The 24,453-nt window shown below is 42.5% G+C and overlaps 1 protein-coding gene across 7 annotated transcripts in view; it reads left to right on the top strand.

Annotated features, from left to right (window-relative positions):
- NTRK3 (neurotrophic receptor tyrosine kinase 3) overlaps nucleotides 1-24,453 on the top strand; it is a 977,566-nt gene that overhangs the window by 99,864 nt on the left and 853,249 nt on the right. Inside the window, exon 1 of one of the 7 annotated variants that reach the window (XM_068275173.1) lies at nucleotides 19,116-19,168. The exons of the other annotated variants lie outside the window; for them this stretch is intronic. The gene's annotated coding sequence lies outside the window, so the exon portion shown is untranslated. Of the gene's footprint in view, nucleotides 1-19,115; nucleotides 19,169-24,453 lie in introns of those variants that run through there. 7 annotated transcript variants of the gene reach the window in all.

Genomic DNA, 24,453 nt, shown 5'->3' with positions numbered 1-24,453 from the left:
GCCTCTTGAATTCCTGATGCTCAGGTTTGTGCTTATTGCCCAGATGATTTATGAAGCTGGAGGTGCCATAAGTGGAGGGGTGAGACCCTCTGCTCAGCTTCACATGGCATAATTTGCACGTAACATACTTGCTATCCAGTGAGGGCAGATGGAAAAACTGCCATATTGGGGATTGGTGTTTTCCCTTACGTGGCTCAGAACGGGATGCTGCTGTGGATTTTCTGCCGGTGGTGGTTAGGGCCTGGGGTTGAGTGGTGCGGCTGGTGGTAGTCGTGCCACTGACAGATGGAGCAGCAGCCTGCGGGTCACGTATTCCATGCCCACTGCTGCTCCTGCCAATCCCTGAAATGCTCAACCTGCGTGCCAGACCCACTGACTCCTCCTCCTCCTCAGAGTCAGAGCTGACATGCCCCTCCGGTCGCTGGTAGTCCGGGTCCTTCACCTCATCATCAAACTCCCCTTCATCAAACTGCTGGGATGATGAGCCCGCATCAAATTCCTCTTCTGCTGACACATCATGGACGGGCTCCCCCCCAACAATTACTGTCAGCATCTCAGACTCTTCTGAAAAGCCAATTTTGCAGAGAATATTTTCTCTAGGGCTAGGGCTGGTGGTGGTGGTGGCCTCACTGTCACTGGCTTGCTCCTCGTCATGCGCCATCTGCTGCATCACAGACGCGGCGTCCTTCTCCTCCAATCTGCGCCGCTGACCCTGCTTGAAAATGGACGCAACACGGTGCTGCGTCTCTGCAGCGTGACTGCCAGTGGGTAGCGGCGGAATGCCTGATGCGGCAGAACTGCTGCCAGAGGCCGTAATGTTGCTCACTCTCCTTCCGGCCTTTCCCCTCCCCCGTCTCACACTGCCAGTGCCAGACATAGTACTGTACAAGACTCACTGTCACTGATGAGTCGACGTCACAGATGATGTGTGTGGGGTACTTGGTGCACTTTTATTATTGGCGGCGGGCTTGGAAATGATCAGCAGATTGACAGACAGGAGTACAACAACTAAACACACTGACACTGCTCACTCAGTCAGCAGCAGCACAGCAGCAATAATCTGTAGTACTAGCACTGTCTGCAACTACACAATACAAAACCACAGTAGCAGTAGTAATAGCAGCCCAGCCAGCAGCAAGGAGCCTGGAGTGTGTGCACACAGACACAGCACACACAAAGACACAGGACCTAGTAGCAGGCACAGGCAGCGCAGCTGCTGCAGCTGAAAGACTGACTGACAAGACTGACTGACACTAACAAATTACACAGACTAGCTAAGCTAACTACAACACAGTACAACAGTAAAACCAGAAGGTGTTTTAGTGTTAAAACGCTGGGTTATCACTTGGATAATGTACTTGCTTCAGCCAAACACACTGGACAACCTATCACAGTGGCAGTCACAAAGCAAGGACGAGATTCTTAACATGGCCCCCTCCTTATATACAGGAGGGACTGGCCAAGGTTCTCCTCTGTGATTGGGTGCTTGGGCTTAGGCTGGGAGCGCTCTGATTGGCTGAATGACGTCATGGACATAATGTCCATGGTTACAGCACCCGGATTCGGATATCCGACCGGTATCCGCGGGTATCCGGGTTATGAGACCAACTATCCGCATAGAGCTATCCGGATTCCCATCCAGCTATCCGGAATCCGGATCCGATCGGATAGGCCTAAAAAGTTCGGATATCCGAGTCTATTCGGATATCCGGTATCCTGTTGAGCAGCACTGATCTACGGTACTTTTGATCATTTGAAGTGTTGGATTGATGCATATGTGTGTTCCTCAAAAACAGTTTACATGCATGTAACTAATTTGGCACCCAGTTTGACAGTCATTTCCCTGCATGATATACTTTCTCTGTTTAGATATTGTTAGGCTGCATAAGCACTGGGGTGTTGCAGTGTGTTGTCAGACAATATAATCACAATGATTACATGATGCAATTATATTGTAAGTGTATGTTCACATTGACGAGTTAGCAATGCAGTACTGCATAACAGGGGTGTAACTACAAATCACAGGGCCCTCCAACAAACAGGGGAGCCCTGCACAATCTAGTTATGCCCATGCTTGCTATTCTACGTTCATGAATATTGTTCCCATAACTACAGGATCTTCTCAAAAAATTAGCATATTGTGTTAAAGTTCATTATTTTCTGTAATGTACTGATAAGCATTAGACTTTCATATATTTTAGATTCAAATACACACAACTGAAGTAGTTCAAGCCTTTTATTGTTTTATTATTTATGATTTTGGCATACAGCTCATGAAAACCCCAAATTCCTATCTCAAAAAATTAGCATATTTCATTCGACCAATAAAATAAAGTGTTTTTAAAACAAAAAAAAAGTCTACCTTCGGCCTCTTGCACACTGCAAGCAATTCAGATTCAGATTCCGCTTTTTAATCTGTTTTTACTTCCGATTCAGATTCAGATTTGCAGTTTGCTCCTTGCACACTGCAAATCTGAATCTGAATCGGAGGTAAAAACTGATTAAAAAGCGGAATCTGAATCTGAATTGCTTGCAGTGTGCAAGAGGCCTTCAAATAATTCTGTTCAGTTATGCACTCAATACTTGGTCGGGAATCCTTTTGCAGAAATGACTGCTTCAATGTGGCGTAGCATGGAGGCAATCAGCCCGTGGCACTGCTCAGGTGTTATGGAGGCCCAGGATGCTTCGATAGCGGCCTTAAGCTCATCCAGAGTGTTGGGTCTTGAGTCTCTCAACTTTCTCTTCACAATATCCCACAGATTCTCTATGGGGTTCAGGTCAGGAAAGTTGGCAGGCCAATTGAGCACAGTAATACCATGGTCAGTACACCAGTGGGTTTGCCACTGTGCGCAGGTGCCAGGTCGTGCTGAAAAATGAAATCTTCATCTCCATAAAGCTTTTCAGCAGATGGAAGCATGAAGTGCTCCAAAATCTCCTGATAGCTAGCTGCATTGACCCTGCCCTTGATAAAACACAGTGGACCAACACCAGCAGCTGACATGGCACCCCAGACCATCACTGACTATGGGTACTTGACACTGGACTTCAGGCATTTTGGCATTTCTCTCTCCCCAGTCTTCCTCCAGACTCTGGCACCTTGATTTCCGAATGACATGTAAAAGTTGCTTTCATCCGAAAAAAGTACTTTGGACCACTGAGCAACAGTGCAGTGCTGCTTCTCTGTAGCCCAGGTCAGGCGCTTCTGCCGCTGTTTCTGGTTCAAAAGTGGGTTCATGCTTCCATCTGCTGAAAAGCTTTATGGAGATGAAGATTTCATTTTTCAGCACGACCTGGCACCTGCTCACAGTGCCAAAACCACTGGTAAATGGTTTACTTACCATGGTATTATTGTGCTCAATTGGCCTGCCAACTCTCCTGACCTGAACCCCATAGAGAATCTGTGGGATATTGCGAAGAGAAAGTTTGAGACACGCAAGACCCAACACTCTGAATGAGCTTAAGGCCGCTATCGAAGCATCCTGGGCCTCCATAACACCTGAGCAGTGCCACAGGCTGATTGCCTCCATGCCACGCCGCACCGAAGCAGTCATTTCTGCAAAAGGATTCCCGACCAAGTATTGAGTGCATGAACTGAACATAATTATTTGAAGGTTGACTTTTTTTGTTTTAAAAACCCTTTTCTTTTATTGGTCGGATGAAATATGCTAATTTTTTGAGATAGGAAATTTGAGTTTTCATGAGCTGTATGCCAAAATCATCAATATTGAAACAATAAAAGGCTTGAACTACTTCAGTTGTGTGTATTTGAATCTAAAATATATGAAAGTCTAATGTTTATCAGTACATTACAGAAAATAATGAACTTTAACACAATATGCTAATTTTTTGAGAAGATCCTGTACAATGAATGCTTCCCGACAGCAAAACTTTGATGGCATCCCCCCCCCCCCAATGTTCACACCCCTTACCTTGCCTTCCCTTGGTGACCCTCACAGCCATGGGGCCCATCTCACAGGGGTCATTAAACAAGTGTGGCCATCATGATCTTCACACCCATAACAAGTGTAGCCACAAAACACCTGATCTGAAGTATAGTCTCCTGTATCAGAGGAAGGGAAGGTTAGTAGTTGGAGCCCCCTTACAGCTCTGGGCCCCCTGCGATCTCAGGGACTGCTACCCTTTAGTTACACCCCTGATTGTTCCCATAATTTACATAATTCTAGGAGTGGCATAGCAATAGGGACGGCAAAGGTAGCAACCGCACTGTGGCCCCTGGACCTGAGGGGCCCATCAAGGGCCCTCCTTCAACTGCTGTTTCCACTCTCCATTGTTTCTATGCTGGTAATAATGATCACCCCTATATGTGCTTTGAATAGTGGTAATCATTGGCTAACTGTTGTCCTCCTCTTGCTTACACCTCAATGACACTGCAGCTGTTTTGGCAGATTTTGGTGCTCTGTAGCAATTGCTTGAGAAGGGCCCAATGTCAAATTTGCACTGGGGCCCCAAGCTCAGTGATGGCTAACCTTGGCACTCCAGCTGTGACAAAACTACAAATCCTATCATGCCTCTGCCTCCCTGAGTTATGCCTAGAGCTATCATAGTATTGCAATGCCTCATGGGACTTGTAGTTCCACCACAGCTGGAGTGCCAAGGTTAGCCATCACTGCCCTAGCTCCTTAGCTATGCCACTGAAATCTACTGAAAACTGTTGAATATGTCCTTTTTCTGCTAATTCAATCCCTGATTTTTTTCATTTGCCACTGAGCTTTCATTAACCTTTCTAGTAAAACTGAGTACTGAGTACTGAGTACTAGAGCCTATGTACTAGAGTACTAGAGTACTGAGCCTATGTACAATAACAATATAAAATGGTCAAATATTAGCATAGTACTGTATGTCTTACTCATGCAGAGAATTGCTCTTTTGGCTGGCTTGTGCTGTAGAAAAGCCACCTAAGTTTTATAAAGTTTAAACCTCCTGATTATTGTATGTCTAAGCATTATGAATAACGTAATAAACTATTTTGTATGATTTTCCTGCAGTTTACTGCATTGGTTACTCCCTTGGAAAACATAAATAAGGGATGCTATTGTCAGTACTATCCCAGCATGAAATTCTAATTACTTTTTTAGAAGACGTTAAAAGTTTTTATTCTTTTTCTTCATACAGACAAGCACAATCAATATTTGATATGGTAATAATTCAGAAGGATGCTTATAACATCATTTTATGAAATTAATTTTAAAATACCTACCTGCTTTTTCATCTGCATATTATTTGTCTGGACGGCATGTACATGTTTTAGCCCACTCATACTGTTACTCACTCATACTGTTACTGTTACCTAACAGTTGATAAAATCTTCTCCACCTAAAAATAGGGCCGTTTTTGGAGATTTTACCTCCCAGGGCCCACTGTCATCAACCCTGCCCTTTGAGGGAGCACAGCACAAGATGGGGGGAGCACAGGACCAGTGCTGCACTGCTCGCCCCTGTGAAAGCAAGGCAGCCACGGACTGGGTTGTGACTGCTGCGGTTTACATGTTTGGCAGTTTAACTGCCTTAGTGTGCCAGCCCACTGCCCGCCCCTTGGTTCCTGGTGCCCTAGGCTATGGCCTTTGTGTCCTTGCCTCAAAATCAGCCATGCCTACAAAGTGGATAGGTAAGCTGTGTACATACATATGGCAGTTCTCAGTAGATGCACCTGGTGAGAATCTATTGTGTGTACAGTGACCCCACCCCCTTGATGCAGCAATTCAGCCAATGGCATTGTTTTTTCCCTCCCCCCTCCTGCATTGTCGAGCCCCACTTCATCGATCCTCTCCCTCCCCCTCATAGCAGCAGCTAGTGATGTTTCTGTACAAATCTCAGCCCTTACTGTAACCTAAGGGTATGGGTGCCAATCCCTGCTGGGTGACATTCAGGGACAGATTTACCATAAGGCACTGTAGGCACCTGCCTATGGGCACCTGATGATAGAAAGGCGGCTCACTCACCTCCCCAGTGCCTCCATCCCTCTCTCACTTTGCAGAGTCCTGAGCAGAGAGTAAATGAGAGGTTACTCACCCCGCTCTCGGCATTCCACTGACAAGATCTTATTTGAGTCAGGGGCACCACTAGCTACTTATTACTGAGGATACCTTTAGATACGTAATGCTAAGGGACACCTGTAGCTATGACGGGCAAGGGAGAAGTGACAGCTCGACCAGCCAGAACACTTGTGGTGCTGTTCAGTGGGGCTTTGTAGGTTCATGGAGGGCAAAGTCTAGGGTGCCAGGACATCTGTGCCTATAGGCTCCTGTGATGAAAATCCGGACCTGGTGACATTTGTTGTATATGTGTAGACAGCTTTAGGGCCAGTCCACACTTGTGCGGATGCGTTCCGTTCATTCTGCATCCGGTTTGCGCAAATACACTGATTCGCGTACGCACTGGAAGTGACATCTGAGGTGCAATTAACTGATATCTGCATATCTGCATAAACATGAGCAATTATGAATGATTGACTGTGACATGTGCATTATACACAACAAGATCCTTATATGCCATTTAATTAACTGTACACACTCTTTTTGATGATCAATTGTTGGTTGAAAAAATCCAACAGGATGGATCACGACCAACTTCTGATATTGGTAGTTTGTTGCTGTCGGTGACAGTCGGTGGTGCATAGTTCCTTACCGAAAATTGGTTGAAAGCTTGTTAATTGGTCGTTTTAATAGGGTTATGACCAATATATATCTAATGTGTATACATAGCTTTAGATATAAGAATGTCACCCAGCCTGTCCAAGAATATATAGATCAACAAGCCATCATATCCTGCCACCTACCATGTCCATTGCCAGTTTAAGGGAGGTAAACAATGTGAGAGTTTAGCCAGGCAATTATTCTTTCTTCACTTAAAGTTGCACACTATTTCTTGCTGACCTCATAAAATCTTTGTTCTATTTTGGGAATGAATTCAAGTTGAAGGTCGTATTGAAGTGGTGCTCTGCAAACGGTCGTCAAACCACAGTGGACGTTCCTTGAGAAGACAGTTGCATGATAAATTTGAACATAAGCTTTTTTTCCATTCCACAGCTCCACCGCACACAGACAAGCGTTCTCATTAACCCAATGTCTTTAGCTTTTAAAAAGTCTGCAGGGAGCCAGGTTGAGCTTAATTGTGTCTTGTTTAACTTGGCTTCTATAAATGACTGAACCTTTTGCAACTTGGCTTGGACAATGAAATTCACACTTTTCCTGGCCTTGTTCCTTCCTTTGTATTGTTGTTTTCATTGTTCAAGCTAATGGTTTTGATCACTTGTGTTGTAGTAGTGGCTGTGATTTATTAGTGCAAGGTTTGGATCAGATTCTGGAAAAGCTTCTGCTTTGCATTGTCTGCTCTCTGTGAAGTGATGACAGTCAATTTGTTCACTTTAGTGGGACTTTTTTTTTCTTTTCCTTTTTGAGGGAGGTAAAGGCAAACCCATTAGCAAATGATGGCAGCGTATATTAAATCTATTGAAAGAGCATGGGTTTACGTTAAATAAAGCAGAACAACAATTGCAAAATATCTTTTCAAGCACCTGTCAGTTGCCTTTCTTCTAGAAGTGCTCTCCTCTTATCTGTCAAGACAATTGCCTGACTATGAAATCAATGATCTGTTTGTGCCTTCCATCATCCCTTCTATTGTGCGCAAGCAGAGCTTTCTTCTCCCTTCTGTTGCTGTGTATCTTGGGTGTTTCATCATTTGTGTCAACTATTTTGTTTTAGGTGTTTTGTTGTTCTTAAGAAGCTCCCCTCTCCCCTTGTTTTTCTCTCTGAAGGTATGATTTTTGCTTGTGTATGTCAATTTCACATATTACCTTTGAAACATTGCTTACTTTGCAAACGTTTTTAAATGTTCAGAATCAGCTGAAAACGTAAATGCGCGCTTATCATATGATGGGGTTACTCCCGAGCATCTGATCTTATTTCATCTTGTGTCAGAATCCAGCAATCAAAATAATAAGATCCAGACAGAGGTGATTATTATTATGGCTTTATGTAGCAGCACCATGGTGTAGTGGTTAGTCCTCTTGCCTTGCGGTGCTGGGTCCCCAGTTCAAATCCCAGCCGGGGATGTGGGTTCCCTCCCGCATCCGAAAAAAAACATATAGATACATTAATTGGCATCCCCCTAAATTGCCCCTAGACTATAACTCATACACTACATGTGGCTGGATAGTGTACTGGTTAAGGGCTCTGCCTCTGACACAGGATTCAAATCTCGGCTCCTTCTTTTCAGTAGGCCAGCACCTATTCAGTAGGTGACCTTGGGCAAGACTCCCTAACACTGCTACTGCCTATAGAGTGCATCCTCGTGGCTGCAGCTATGGCGCTTTGAATCCGCCAGGTGAAAAGCACATTATAAATGTTCTATGTTTGTGTCTGTGTTTGTACATGATATAGGCATATGACAATGGTAGGGATTAGATTGTGAGCCCCTCTGAGGGACAGTTATGTGACAAGGCAATATACTCTGTACAGCTATGTGGAAGATGTCAGCACTATATACATACTAAATATTTATAATGTAGCTCCAACAACTTCTGTGGCGCTGTACAATAGACGTTACATTGTACACAGAGCAGTGTGAAAAGAGGGGAATAATGCACAATCATACGATAGGTGAAGGAAGAGTATATATGTTTCCTGGCATCCCATTTTCATTTAATACCAAAAAAAAAATCTATATAATTTATGTGTATTTTAAAGAAGGTGTCACGCATTGCATTAGGGACAAGTGAGCCAAATTTCCAATCAGTTATGCCAAAAATTATTCAATGAAAATCTCCCAAACTTGCCAGCAAAAATTTTGTTTACTCCTAGTTTGCCCATTTGTTTTCTGTGATGGACAACAAGGCCAGTTTTACCACTTTCACGTAGAAAGAGGACAAACAGATGTTGAATACTGTACTATGAACTAAATAGATTAATATTCATGGAAGTGGTAAAGCTGATCAATGATTGGCCAATTTAAACTGGATGTGTGCACCAGGCTTTCCTATGTGTACCTAAATTGTCTTCTGCCCCTTTTCAACTATGGACTGTGGACTTCCTTGTGGACATGTCAACTTTCTTTTTTCCTTTTGCCAGCTTTGTGTTCTGTCTTAGTATGACACATTTTGTTAGAACTATATAACAGATCATTTGTTAGCAGTCTGTGACACAGCACGCATTTAGTGACCTGGACAGATCAGTATCTTCTGACAATGCTGGAAAATGTGTTGTCTGCATGAGAGAAAGAGACCTGCCAGTACAGAGGAGCAAGGCTAGCTTCACATTGCAACCTCAACCACACTGTTTCACATCAAAGCCTTGGCCTTGAGCTCTTTGAGTTGGGATCTTAAATGTCAGCTGCCTGCTCAGATTGCAGAACTGAGGATAAATCATTACTGTTAGAAGCTAAACGAGACCAAGTGTCCTGATCTTTGGGGTCACAAGCTCACTTTTCTTTTCCATTTCACAAATTTGTTCTATTCCACTTGTGGAATCAATATGAGGGCAATTTTGGGTACTCTCATCCTCGCAAGCTAATTATTATGTAACAAAAATGGAAATAAACACTGCTCTTCGCCTCTTAAATTGGTCTACTTTCTAGAGACCTAAGAGCACACTCATCGTGTTTAATTGGAAAAGCCTCTATGAATAGCAGTTGGGAGTCTTCTGAATGTTTCTTTTGATCTGCTTTGGTATTTGATGCATTTGGTAGTTTTTCTGAATCATTTTGTATACAAAAATAAGAGTTCAAGCACTTTGTACCACCGAACACTCATCGCTTCCTTGTAGCATTCAGCAGTGAAGGATCTCAATAGAAAATGGCAGCAGCCGGGAATAATGCCCCCACATGAAGCATCACAACATTTCTAAAAAAAATAAAAGTATACTGCCTGGCTCAAAATATTTATTCTAAAATTCAGTAGGTAAAAAAGGGGAAAACAGACATCTTGAGCAATGCTGATATTACCATTGTAATAAAACGCATTAGACACATTTTGTGCATGATATGCAGATAAAGAAATGTGTAGATCAACTATTATTAAATTGCTGCCTTTCATAAAGAAACAGTAGGCTGGATAAGAAAGAGCATGAGAAGCGCTAACACTCCAAATATGAGACATCCACAAAATGTAAGGTATCCAAATCCAAGACAAGACACAGATCATTTATATTGCACTTTTCTTCTGGTATACGCAAAACGCAGTAGCTGCAGCCACTAGGACGCACTCTATAGGCAGTAGCAGTCTCACGGAGTCTTGCCCAAGGTCTCAAATTGAATAGGTGTTGGTTTACTGAACAGGGAGAGCCAATATTCTAACCTAGGTCTCCTGTATTAGAGGCAGAGCCCTTAACCAGTACACTATCCAGACGATATTATGCAAGGATGCTTGAAATGACCAGTGCCTGTAATGTAGACACAGTGTCAAAAATTGATACATTCTATGGAGAGTGCAGTGACACAAAACTCCAATAACATATACAGTATATGTGTATAAATGTGTGAATAAAACCAGTGTATGGATACATGCATCTATTCCATCTTCTGTATAGTGGATAGGTAGATGGGTCACCAATGAGTCTGAAAATGAATGCCTTTCTTGATCAAGGCAGGTCTAGTCTTACATCCCAGTCTATATTTATAAAAGTAGTACTTTTTAATATGAGGGCCCTTTCACACTGAGGCGGTGCGGTAAATTTACCGCACTACACCGCAGCCTAATGTTACACTATGGGGGAGTTCACACTCCCCATGTTGTGGTACGCTGAGCCGGAAGTGCCCTATCTAACGTGCTTCAGTACCTACATTATTATGAGGCTCCTGCAGCGATCTGCGTCAGACAGGAAGTCACGTTAGTCTATGTACTTGCTAATGCGATAATCCCCAATCTACAATGTGAAGCCGGCCTGAAGGTTTAAGAACATTTTTGGTTAATAAAGTCTCATTCTCCATTTTCAAACACTGCCCCTCTGTTAAGGGGCCCATACACTGTTCGATTGCAGCCATCGATTGATCGATTCTGTGGAATCGATCGGAAATCGATTTTATCAAATCGATCGGAAATCGATTTTATCAAATATTTCGATCGATTTGATCTATCTGACAGGATGAAAAATCTAGGTTGATCTGTTGCCAGCATGGCCCACAGAGTTGCATTGGATCTAATGGTCCAATAATGCATTAAGATCGATTTCCAATAGATTTCCAATAGATTTCAGAATGAAATCTATTGGAAATCTGTTCCTAGTGTGTTGCACACATCAGATAGATTCCTGTCAGATTCCACTCGACAGGCATCTGTCAGAAATCTATCTGATGGTCGAATGACTCGAATCTGCTGCAAATCTATAAGCGTATGGCCACCTTTAGTGGGCAGGCAAACTTCCTTGCCCAGTGGGGTGACTGATTACAAGAGCTGGGGGGGGGGGGGGGGGTTATGGTGCTTTTCAATCACAACAGAATCAGGTCGACAAATAAATACCCCCAATCTGGCTAATATGACTTGAGTTCTATTTAGATCACATACAGTATACACTAGTCTGGTCAGAGTGTCTTTAGGGAACCCAAGGTGGAAATATACTGATGAGATAAACAATTATATTTATCTTCCTACTCCTAAAAATGACTTTTATAAGTATCCTAAGTTTTTTTGTTTTTTTAATACATAAACATTTACAAAGTAGTTTGAATGTTTTACTGTCTCTAATCAGAGTCCCAGAGTTAGAAAAGGTCAATAGTTCATGTATTTTATCTCTCCCTGCCCTTAGAAGTTGCATTCTGGCAGAAACAAAATGATGGCTGTAATTAGCTTATCAGTGATATAAACTATATTCCTGACAAGGTACTGACAAGACAGAAGCTGTCACTTCCATGCCTAGAAATTAATTATTTCAGGCAGCAAAATAAGGGCTGGTTCACATGGACGCTTGGCGGCGTTTACCGCCAAACGCTCGGGACCTGGGGTGCTCGGATACCCCTTTTCAAAATCCGAATTGATCCGGATCCGGATACCCAGATATCCGGATCCAAATTGGATATCCGAATCCGAACTTTGTGGTATCCGAGTAAACTTGGATATCCGAACCCAATATCCTGGATATCCGTCCGGTTTCAGATATCCGGATAGAAAACCGGAAGTGACCTGAAAATGGCTTAAACTGGCTCTCTCTCTCTCTCTCTCTCTCTCTCTCTCTCTCTCTCTCTCTCTCTCTCTCTCTCTCTCTCTCTCTCTCTCCTTCGAAAAGGGATTTTTGCCATTGAAGGTGATTTTGGCTTCTGCTCGGATCTGAACTAACTATCCGCCCGGATTTTGGATTACAGATGCAAAATCCGAGTTTGCTCGGATAGTCTATTCGGATTTTAAAAAATATTCAAATTGCTATTCAAAGTTCGGATAGTGGAAAAAGTTCGGATTATCTGGGTAGTTTGGATATCTGAAATCATGCTGAGCACCACTGCTCAGGACTCGTCGGCTCAACGCTCCCATTCAAGTTACCGGCGATTGCGCAAACGCGGCGTTCCGATCCTGATTTAACGCATCGTTTTGGCCGGCCCTAGACGTCCAGGACCAGCTAGCCACAGCTTCAGAAACGCCAACGCGACGGGAAGCCGACGAACGAGACATCACAGGACGACGCTGCTTCCCAGCCGCCCCAATGCCGCCTGCCGTCTGTGTGAACCAGCCCTTAAAGAGAACCTGTACTGAGTAAAAATATTTAAAATAAACACATGAGGTAACTTCAAATGAACATTACATAGTTACCTTGCCATCAGTTCCTTCAAGAAGCTCACCATTTTCTTCTGACAATAATCCCTTCCAGTTCTGACAACATTTTGTCAGAACTGAAATATATCAGTTGCTGTCAGTAAAATATCAGTTGCTGTCAGTTACAGCTGAGAGGAAAACTGATGTACCAGGTAATGTCCATGCTTCCCTATGGCTCAAGTGGGCAATGTTACAGTTTAACTGTGTGCTGACCAGGAAGCTGTTATGGGGATGGCCATTTTCAAAATGGAGGACAGAAAATTCCCTTGATCACAGTGAACAAACAGGACGCGGGACAGGAGAAAGACACTGAGGAATAGACTACATGGAAGGTAAGTATGACTTGCGTATGCTTATTTTGACTTTTAATTTTCAGTTCAGGTTTTCTTTAAGCAAGTAGTACAGCCTGGTTATACATATGTGTTATACTGTACATGCACATGTTTATCTCATCATGTCACATATTGCCTCGGGTACACTTTAAAGCAACATTTCTTGTTTTTGTGATACTGACCACTAGAATGGTATTCTCCAGACATAGGACACAGGAAGCAATAAAAGTCCTACATAACATCTAATCTTTTCTCACTTATTGCAAATTGGTAAATTGCTTTGTCTAGGGATGTTAATGGTTTATAGAAGCAGTGGCTATTACAAATGCTGTTTCTGCAGCTCTGCAAGGCCATCCTAGTTCTAGCTTTATCACTGTGTTCTGAACAGATATGAGCGAAGACAGAAAAGGTTACGTTTACTCAAAATAACATATGCTTAAATTTATTCAGTATGAAAAACCGTGACATTCAAAAGGAAAAAATGTTGCATTTGGTACATGTCAGAATAAAGAGGAAAGCTGAACTTGTCTGCAACCATACAAGGGCAGAACTGGAAATGAAGACAACGTTAACCCCACTGTGCAGGAACACAAAATAAACAAATGCAGCCATGATCAAGTCACGCTAGGGAGGTGCAGCAGTGCAGATCTGGCTTGCTTGCCGTATCCCATATAACAAAACCTAACTGTCCCTGCACACTCCTGTCCCTGTGTCCTTGGGTCCATGCTATCTGCTACTGCGCATGTGCGCAGCACCGACAGCCGTTGGGACAGGAAGACGGGGCCAGTTAGCTGGGCGGGCGTGTGCACGGGTGGACGGGTGCGCGCACAAGCGCACTGACATACGGCGGTGACGGCGTTAAGAAACAGACCTAGAGCCCATTTTTAAATGGGCTAAGGTCGCTAGTACAGTATATGACAGGAAACATACTGCTTAAATTTGGACATTAAAGAAAAGTTAAAACAGCAGGGACAGCTATACTATATCAGGGGGAAAAAAATCACATTTATAAGTTGATAAATACTTGTTCTACTTACATAACATATGTACTGTACTGGGTACTGTACTGTGTAGTAAATAAAGAGAAAGCTGTTTCTGGCATTTTCCATTTTGACTTCTTCTAACTGATGCCAATCCTGATGTAATTTCCTCCCTTACTCTTTTTTTTTTCCTCTTAGAAAGTGCATTGTCATTCCTAGCTTGCTTTGTAAACGTGAGCACAGCATAGATCATATTTCAGCAGCTTCACACTAAACAGCCGATCAGCGAGGAGCAGGAGAGATGACAAGCTTCCCTCTCGTCGTCAGTGTACCAAATACAGCTAGTCTGACTGAGATGAGATTTATTGCAGCAGAAACATTTATGATTATATTGGAATGCTTGTAATGCAGGGTCAGGTTGCAGGCTGCATAATAAACACAGAGCTGTGGGTTAGGGTAAATGGAATTTGATTTTGTGGCTGACAATCCCGCTTTAGAGAAGTCTTTTCTGCTGTGTGATTATGGTTAATTCTGCATTTATCCTCAGTTATTGTTAACTCCGCATCTATGCTCTGTTAGCTATTAACATTGTTCAGGCACGATAAATGTGGTTCAACAATATGACTGTAAATTTGAGATTTCGAGATTATGTTTCTTGGCTGTCTATGCATATGATAATCCAGACTTTGCCACTCGTGCTTGCTAGGCTTGGCCATATCTGTTTAAGCTGCTCAGAGGCGTCCAAACTTGTTTACTTGTTGGATTATAGCTTGCTTACTTTGGAACAGGTACCAGCAAGGTGCCGTAGCATTCCTAGAAGCTCATTGCTGAATCTTTGTTCTGTGTTCAGAAATCTTTGTCACATGGGCTTTTTTATATGGTGGTCTCGGTACTTCAGCAAACAAGCTGGTTTGCTCACTCTTAACCACACTAAAAGAAAAACAAAACATGAAACACTGTCCTGCTCTTTGTGACATTAGGGCATGAAGATCAGACACATTTTCTCAAGCAGTCTCCAGACTGAAAAATATCTTCCCCCTCTATTGTAGCAAAAGAATTTCGGTACCATGTTAGGCAATTAAATTATGTATGGTAGGTAGAAAAAAAAGTTTTGTAAAAGTAATGTATTTTAATGGCTAACAGATTTTAATGGCTGCCAGCATGGTGACTTTATTGCTCTCACCGTGCAGGTCCCCGGTTCCTATCACAGCCAGGCCACTATCTGCACAGAGCTTGTATGTTCACCCAGTGTCTGTGTGGGTTTTCTCCAGCCACTCCAGTTTCCTCCTACATCTCACAACTATACAGTTAGATAGATTCCCCCTAAAATTGGCCTTAGACTGTGATATGTACACTACACGATACATATATAGACGTATGACTTTGGTAGGGATTAGATTGTGCGCTCCTCTGAGGGACAGTTAGTGACAAGACAATATACTCTGTACAGTGCTGGGTAAGATGTCAGCATTATAAAAATACTAAATAATAATAATGTTAGCTGAAGTAAAACACTGCATGCAGGTAAATCGTGAAAACATTTTATTGATAATTTGGTCAGGGTTCCACTTTAAGCTGATGTTACAGTACAAAATGGTAGATTTGAATTGCTTGACACTTAACTACGGAACTAAAATGTCACATCTTTGACATTCAGCAAGGGAAAAGGAATGTGCTTGCCCCCAAATGTGTTAAAACACACCTGAAGTGGGAGGGGGTATGGAGGCTGAAATATATTTCCTTTTAAATAATGCAAGTTGCCTGGTTGTCCTGTTCATCCTCTGCCTCTAATACTTTAAGGTTTAGATCCTGATAAGCATTTATTTATTTATTGATTTATATAGCGCTGATATATTATGCAGCGTTGTACAGAATATATATTGTCTTGTCACTAACTGTCCCTCAGAGGGGCTCACAATCTAGTCCCTACCAGAGTAATATGTCTATGTATGTATCATGTAGTGCATGTATCATAGTCTAGGGCCAATTTTAGGGGTAAGCCAATTAACTTATCTGTATGTTTTTGAGATTTGTGAGGAAGCCAGAGTTCCCGGAGGAAACCCACGTAGACACGGGGAGAACATATAAACTCCTTGCAGATGTAGACCTGGCTGGGATTCAAACCGGGGACCAGTGCTGCGAGGCGAGAGCGCTAACCACTGTGCCACCGTGCTGCCCATGCAGCATGCAGATCAGATGTGTCTGACTGAAGTCTGATTGGACTAGCTGCATGCTTGTTCCAGGTGGATGATACAGATACTACTGATGCATGACATATCTGCAGGACAGTCAGGCAACTGGTATTTTTTACAGGAAAATAAACATGGCAGCCTCAATATACCTCTCACTTAAGGTACCAATTAACGATTTCAGCCGCCCGGACGTGATCCTCACGTCCAGGCGGCTGCTCCGCTGCAGAGGCACGCTTCGGCGCGCTCCCACGCACGATCACGGGCGTGCCTCCGTGTCCACGTGCTGTCCCCCAGTAGCCCTGGGATCAGTGAACGGGAACATGGTTCCTGTTCACCGATCTAAATTGCCAGCAGAAAAACCGACGGTTTCTAATCAGAGACCGCCGTTTTTCTAAAAAAAAATAAAAAATCCCCACCCTCTTTGTACCTCCGGTAAGTGAGAAGCACAAGGGAAAAAAAATCAAGGTGGCCATCTTGCAGCCAAATAGTAAAACTACATCTACATACATTTTTTCATGCCAATTTACACATATTATAACATTAAAAATTAACTGTTTATTTCCCAACACCAAAAAAATTACCCAAATAACATTTTTAATGAAAAAAAATTACAATAAAAAACAAAACAAAAACAAACATAAATAAATACCTAAGGGTCTGAAAGTGGATCCGAGATGAATTTTAACTCATTGCATAATTGAATTCCTTTCCTATTGTTTATAGGGCATTCCTCAAGCCAAATACTTTTTTGTTTTTGTTTTAATGCTCTAATTCCCTATAAACTAAATAAACCACTCCCACAGGTTTTCACAGAGCCAAGGCACTTTCAGACAGTAGCAAGGGCTCATGGGAGCTCAGCCTGGGCAGGAGGAGGGGAAGGTATTACTAGCCAGAGATTTCAGAGGCAGAGGGGAGGAGGGAGGAGGAGGGGGATTAGTTTTCTTTGCTCAAGAGGCAGATAAGCCTGCCTCTGTGTAATGTTTACAAACAACATGGCTGCTGTCACTGTATCACAGGAAGAAATATTCTTATTCAATTAAAGCTGTTTGCAGCTAGATTTGCTGTGTAAACTATCTAAACTTTAGCTAAGATATATAGACAAGTTACTTGTTATAGTTCGTTTTTCATCTCGGATCCGCTGGAACTTTTTAAATATGCATGTGAAGGGGGTATACTACAAACATGTTTTAAATTATAAACATGTAAATAGTGATGGACGCAAAACTGAAAAAAATGCACCTTTATTTCCAAATAAAATATTGGCGTCATACATTGTGATAGGGACAAAATTTAAATGGTGTAATAACCGAGACAAATGGGCAAATAAAACACATAGGTTTTAATTATGGTAGCATGTATTATTTGAAAGCTATAATGGCTGAAAACTGAGAAATAATGATTTTTTTCCATTTTTTTAATATTCCTGTTAAAATGCATTTATAAAAAAATAATTCTTAGCAAAATGTACCACCCAAAGAAAGCCTAATTAGTGGTGGAAAAAACAAGATATAGATCAATAAATTGTGATAAGTAGTGATAAAGTTATTAGCGAATGAATGGGAGGCACTGAAGCAAAAAAAAAAAAAAATATATATGATATAATGTATTGGTTGTGTAGTAGGATAATTACCAGAGCATTAGTAGCAAAAAAAAAATGTAACATATAAGAAAATACAAAAAGTGCTGAAATAAATTGGCATGGAACAATTGCAAGCCTCTAAATAAATTGGCTGCTAAAGTGTTAAAATACAAGATATCTATTTGCTGTTTGGAAAACCTATTAGGGGTTTCTTTTTTTTTTTTAAGTTAACTTTTTAGTTGAGTTTTTTTTTTTTTTTCTTTATAAAGCTTGTTTTATTTATTTATTTTCCTTAAACTTTCCCTGATACAGTTGCAGAAAATGGTCAAATCCCAGATCTTTCCTTAGATTGCTTAGCCTCTTAAGTTCGGTGTCTCTAAGGAGCTAGCTTAAATTTAAGAGTACTTGACAGCAGCTGTATAGTGAGCAAGAATAACCACAGTGTAACTTATTATTCTCTCATCATTGCATTACCCTTAAGCAGGCCATACACTGGCCCGATTTGCGCCCGTTTCGACAGCAGATTCGATCACTGGGATCGAATCTGCTGCCAATCGTTCACGCTACACGCCGAATTTCGATCCATTTCGTCCGATCCCGTCGATCGTGCCGTGCGGAAAATAACCGTCGATCGCCCGCGGGTAAAGAGCGCATCGCTAGCGGCGTTCGAGTGCCCGACGACCGACGCAATAGAGCCCGCATACATTACCTGCTCCGCCGGCGCGACTGCAGTCTCCCGGTCACCGCTGCTCTGTCTGCGCTCTGGTCTCCAGGTCCGGCATGCCTCACTTCTTCTAGCCCCGCAGGAAGTTTAAACAGTAGAGCGCCCTCTACTGTTTAAACTTCCTGCCGGGCTAGAAGAAGTGAGGCATGCCGGACCTGGAGACCAGAGCGCAGACAGAGCAGCGGTGACCGGGGGACTGGAGTCGCGCCGGCGGAGCAGGTAATGTATGCGGGCGGGCGGGGGCAGCAGCAGCAGCACCACCACAACAGATTGTGAACGGTTTCAGGCTGAAATCGGTTCACAATCTGTTTGCTGTAAAGGTGGCCATACGATCCCTCTCTGATCAGATTCGATCAGAGAGGGATCTATCTGTTGGTCGAATCTGATGGCAAATCGACCAGTGTATGGCCACCTTTACTCCCACCCTCCCCAAAAGAAGACTTAACACATCAGCAGACAAACGGGGGAAGTTTTCTTAAGCCTTTGAGTGTCCTATGAACTATCTGTACTTGCTTTATTCTTGCAGGTTTCTGCCATGGTGGCTTTTGAAGCAAGGCAGTGAAAGGGACATTGCAGCGGAGGGAGCTAGACAAGATTTAGCTGCAGAGGTATTGTGCCTTGAGGCAATGTCAGTGTGTTCTAATGCCTAGAATCCCCTTCTCTGCTGTCTAACTCATAATACTGAGCAAGGCCACGAGTGAATAATTCCAGCGACTTTCCGTCTTTGCGTCTACCTGTAAATGAAAACATGCACAGCTCTTTACAAAATCGGCAGAATGTAATAGATCTGCAGCGTGCTGCCGAAAGTAATGTAATTTAAGGAACATTTTCTTAATTTGCTTTGTACTTAAGATTTCTCTTGGCTATTGGCAGCTGAGAGTTACACAGAAACACAGGAATCTGCATCAAAGAACATGTATTGGCACTTTTCTGTTTACCAAGGCTGGATAATAACATTAATGGTCACATGGTTTTCAGTTAAAAGGTTGCTCTAGAGGGAGGCTTTTTGTAAAGTTATATCTGTGGAATGAAAGTGAAAAGATAATTAGCTGGTCAGTTTTACATTTAACTTTATAATTGGTTTGCTAGATTTAAAGAAAACCTGTAATTGAAAAAAAAACCTCTCTGGGGGCTACTTACCTTGGGAGGGGGAAGCCTCTGGATCCTAACGAGACTTCCCCCGTCCTTCTCCATCCCTCCACTCAAGTGACAGGGTCCCCCGAAGTGCGGAGAGGTAAATATTTACCTACCATGATCCTGTGCAGGCGCACTAGCTGCTCTTCATTTGGGTTAAGGCGGAAATAGTCGAACCCAATCGATCCGCTCTACTGCACGGGCACGAGTCCTTTTGTGCCTTCGCAGTAGAGTGCATACGATTAGGTTTGGCTATTTACACCTAGCCTGAACGAAGAGCCTGCCTGCGCATGCACTGGATCCCGGCAAGGTAAATCAAACCTCGCTTGTTAAGCTTGTCGGAGGATTCCTGTTATCTACAAAGGTCAGGGAAGCCTCATTGGGACCCTGAGGCTTCCCCCTCCCGAGGTAAGTATCCTCCAGAGGGGTATTTTAGTTAGAGTCTCTTTAAAGAGACACTGAAGCGAAAAAAAAAATGATGATATTATGATTTGTATGTGTAGTACAGCTAAGAAATAAAACATTAAGATCAGATACATCAGTGTAATTGTTTCCAGTACAGGAAGAGTTAAGAAACTCTAGTTGTTATCTCTATGCAAAAAAGCCATAAACTCTACAACTTGCAAAGTCGTGGAGAGGGCTGTTTTCTGACTTTTATTATCTCAACTGTAAGTGAACTATTTACTTTTTCTCTGCTAGAGGAGAGGTCATAAGTTCACAGACTGCTCTGAAAGAATCATTTTGAATGCTGAGTGTTGTGTAATCTGCACATATTATAGAATGATGCAATGTTAGAAAAAACACTGTATACCTGAAAATAAAAATATGAGAATATTTTCTTTGCTGCTAATCTTCTAGTAATTTTTCATAGTACACAACCAATTCATTATATCATATTTTTTTTTCGCTTCAGTGTCTCTTTAAATGACAACCATTACACATTTTGTTTTTTTAATATTGTATGTAATGTCAGGGATAACCATAGGCTTCTGCTTGTTACAAATCGGACTCTCTAAGAATTCACTTTTTGAAAAATGTTGAAGATTAGGAATTAAACCATATGGGAAAGGTATAATATTTAAATCACCTTTTGCTGAGGTCTCATTTTTTAATGTATACAGCTTCTGGGGTAACTGCTGCAATCTAATTGCTATAAAGGCACTACACAGCAGTGCTGAAGGCCCCTGAAAATTTGAATGCTCAGAAGAATAAGAATCTTAGCTGAGTACCTCAGACAGGGCTAACGTATCTATGATTCTCAGACCACCAATCTCTGATCCCCAGGACACCAATATCACCAGGCCTTTTTTTATTATGGGGGAAAGGGGGCATAGTGAAGGGGGTGATGGGGGGCGCACTCTCTGCCTCTGTTTCTAGAGAGCCTTGTCCCGGCACTGGTGGCCATCATAACTTTCCCCATAATAACATCAACATGACCTCACCATAGCAAGTGTGAGTTCTATAACCCCACATAACAGTGCAACCACATAACCCCCTTCCCCCATAATAAAGTGTTGCGCCACTACACCATGACACCTCCTTCCAACCAAAACAAGTGTGGCCACCATGACACCTTTCATCCTTTCCCCCTACAACAAGCGCCGCCTTCCCTTTCTCCCTCTACAAGTGTAGCCACCATGAGTGCCTTTTCTTTCCCACCCAAAACAAATGTAGCTTTCCTGAGACCCTCCCTCCTTCCTCTTAGTATACTACATTGCCATGTATATCTCTGTACTGTATTCTTAGAAAAAAATGTGGTCGTGCCCTGCTTGATCTCTGTGCTTCCTCATCTAAACAGAATGTTAATTTATTCTATTTGATGTTTTATAGATCCTTTTTTATTTCAACTCTACCAAAATGTGTAAATTATAAATCACACATCACGATAATGACATTTTGTTCACCATAAATAAATCTTATCACTCCTCTTAAAGAGAATCTGTACTCTAAAATTCTTACAATAAAAAGCATTCCATTCTATTCATTATGTTCTCCTGGGCCCCTCTGTGCTGTTTCTGCCACTCCCTGCTGCAATCCTGGCTTGTAATTGCCAGTTCTAGGCAGTGTTTACAAACAAAAAAACATGGCTGCTAACCAGCATGTGATAGGCTGAGAGAAGCTCAGTCTGTGACTCTTACATAGCCGGGAGGGGGTGTGGAGAGGGTGTGTATAGCTTCTACCTATCACAAGCAGAGCAGCACATTCCTCCCTGAGTGCCTGAGCCCGACAAAGCCGTCAAAGGAAAGAATATTAGATTATATAATAGAGATAATACAGCCACTGTGCAACTAGGAAAGACTGCAGTAAGACAGACCACATTAGAACAGGTATAGGAACTTATAGGATAGAAGAAATAAGGCTGAACATTTTGTTACAGAGTCTCTTTAAATGTCCAATTGCCTTTGTGCCCACCCATGTGCTCTTTACATAATGCATAGAAGACAAATCAGGAATGAGTAATAGGCAGCCTGCCTTGGGAAGAACACATACAGAAAATTTCTGGCCACAGCTAAATGTATTTGCTCTACATTTTGACTTTCGTCCATCCTAAATCTGTGCCTGATCTGCTTTCTGCCATTCGGTCCAGTTTTCTGCGGGTACAGGACATAATTGTCCTTTATGGTACTATATCACCCTGGATCAGAGATGCTTTCCAATAGGGATGTGCTAGCACTATCCTAATATGCATTGCACTTCCACACACTGCTGCAACATTATATTTGTTTTTGTGAGCTGAAGTGCATTGCCAGTTCTACTGTAATTAATTATGCAGAGTTGGGTCTTTGTTCAGTGTTTAAATGGATTTCTCTTCCAGTCATTGATTTCTTGCCATATGATGGCCACAACAGAATCCAAAGAACTGAGCCCATTAGATTTGAACTCTATATTAGATTATATATTTTTTTATGGATGTCTATCTCTCCATCTGTCCAGCCATCTGTCATCAGAATGAAACAAGTACAGTATATCCGTCTAATGCCATTAGAAGAGAGAGTTCTAACACCTGACTGTTTATAAATGATTATCCCTCAGCGCTACCTCTTCCCTCTGCATATTTGTGCATTATGTGTAAATAACCTTATTTGCTTTATTTTTGAATTCTGCTCAGCAAATATGGAGATAGGCAAAATGATCTGCAGTCACTCATATTAATACATGTATCAGTGCTGTAAATGATAGGAAGCTGTGCTGCTTGTTTACTGGTTAAGACTACTGTGATCTGCCCAGTACATTTTAGTGAACCTTGAGAAGGTTTTTAGAGTCACAGTTTAGAATACCTCACATTTAACTTCTGTCCCCCTTTGTAGGAATAGTTAAACTACAGGGGGGAGCAGACCATTCCCCAGTAATTTTAAATAATGGCCACCCAGAGCAGCATGGAAAGCAGGTGTTGCTATAGCTACCTACCTCAGCATGTACAGGGCCAAGTCCTACCTCCAATGGGGCCCCAGTGCAAAAGTAATTTAGGATCCCCCCTGACCACTGCACTCCAACCACTGGTCTCCCTCTGGCTTGTGCTAGCTGGCCCTTCCAAGTATAAAAGGCCAGGTGTGCTCCTCAGTCTTAGGTTGCTTTCCCCCTAGTATATATAGCCAGAAGTGTCCTCCAGGATTAGGTACACCCCCAATATAGAAAGCTAGATGTGCCCCCCTACACGATTAGGCAGCCTCCCCCTCAATGCAGTGCACAGTGGAAGTGATGATACAACTTACCTGTCAGCAGTGTGGAAACTTCTGCAAGTCTTCTCCACATCGCACAGTCACATCATGTCCTCTCTGATTCCACCAGTGGTGCAGTAATGAGAGGTGCCACTGCCATTAGAGGAGAAACTGAACTGTGCAAAGAGGAGAAGACTTGCTAAAGTTCCGAGTGACGCTGACAGGTGCGTTGTACCCTCACCTTTCACTGGGCACCACTCTGCATATTGGCAGGTAAGGAGGAGTCCTCGGGGAGGGCCTGTCTCCTTCCCTTGCCTACCGCAGTCACAAAAACAACAGTGCCCAGCAACATGGCCGAACAAATCCGGTTTTTAAATGGGAGATGTTTGTGGGGCCCATACAGACTCTGGGACCCATGGCAATTTCCCACCCTGCCTGTATTATAGCGCCAGCCCTGACCATGCACTACAGTACCCCTCTTCCTGCCTGCCTCAATCTTTCAGAAGCTGCCTTCTCCTTACATAAGTCTCTTGCCGGTTCTTCTCTTGACATGACACAAGAACTGAACAAGGGAAATTTAGACATACGGAAAAGGGAGCCACCAGGAAAGGAATACAGGCAGTCAGTGTAAAGCATTCTAGAAAAGTGTGTTTACGTTTAGGAATAGCCACAGAGCAGGGGATGAGATTTGAGGTAGGATAAATAGGCAGGTTGGTTGTTGTTCTGATTTATTGGTGGAGCAAAGTGTTAAATATTGGTCAAAATTTACCATCCTGGTACTTAGGGCCAGACTCACCAGATCCCTGATTACCATCAATTCCATAGCACTGTATGATCTTATTATAAATATGTTTAAAAACAAAATATCAGCCATTTTAATTAAGCATTGTAAAAATTTAATAAAATATTGAGGTGTATTTAGAATAAGAATAGTTTATTTTGCCAAGCATGACTGGGTCCTGCCTGGAGTTGGGTTTGGCGCAATACATAGCTCAAGTAGAAGATAGGTAGAGAAGCACACAAACATGCAGTTTACAAAAGCAAAAAAAAGCAACATAAGGTAATGACAATACACATCATACAAACACATTCAAATTTGG

This window comes from Hyperolius riggenbachi, chromosome 3 (genome assembly GCF_040937935.1).
Source record: "Hyperolius riggenbachi isolate aHypRig1 chromosome 3, aHypRig1.pri, whole genome shotgun sequence".
NCBI lineage: Eukaryota > Metazoa > Chordata > Amphibia > Anura > Hyperoliidae > Hyperolius > Hyperolius riggenbachi.
Note: the sequence above shows the minus strand (reverse complement) of the source record. Positions and strands in the feature narration are given on the sequence as shown.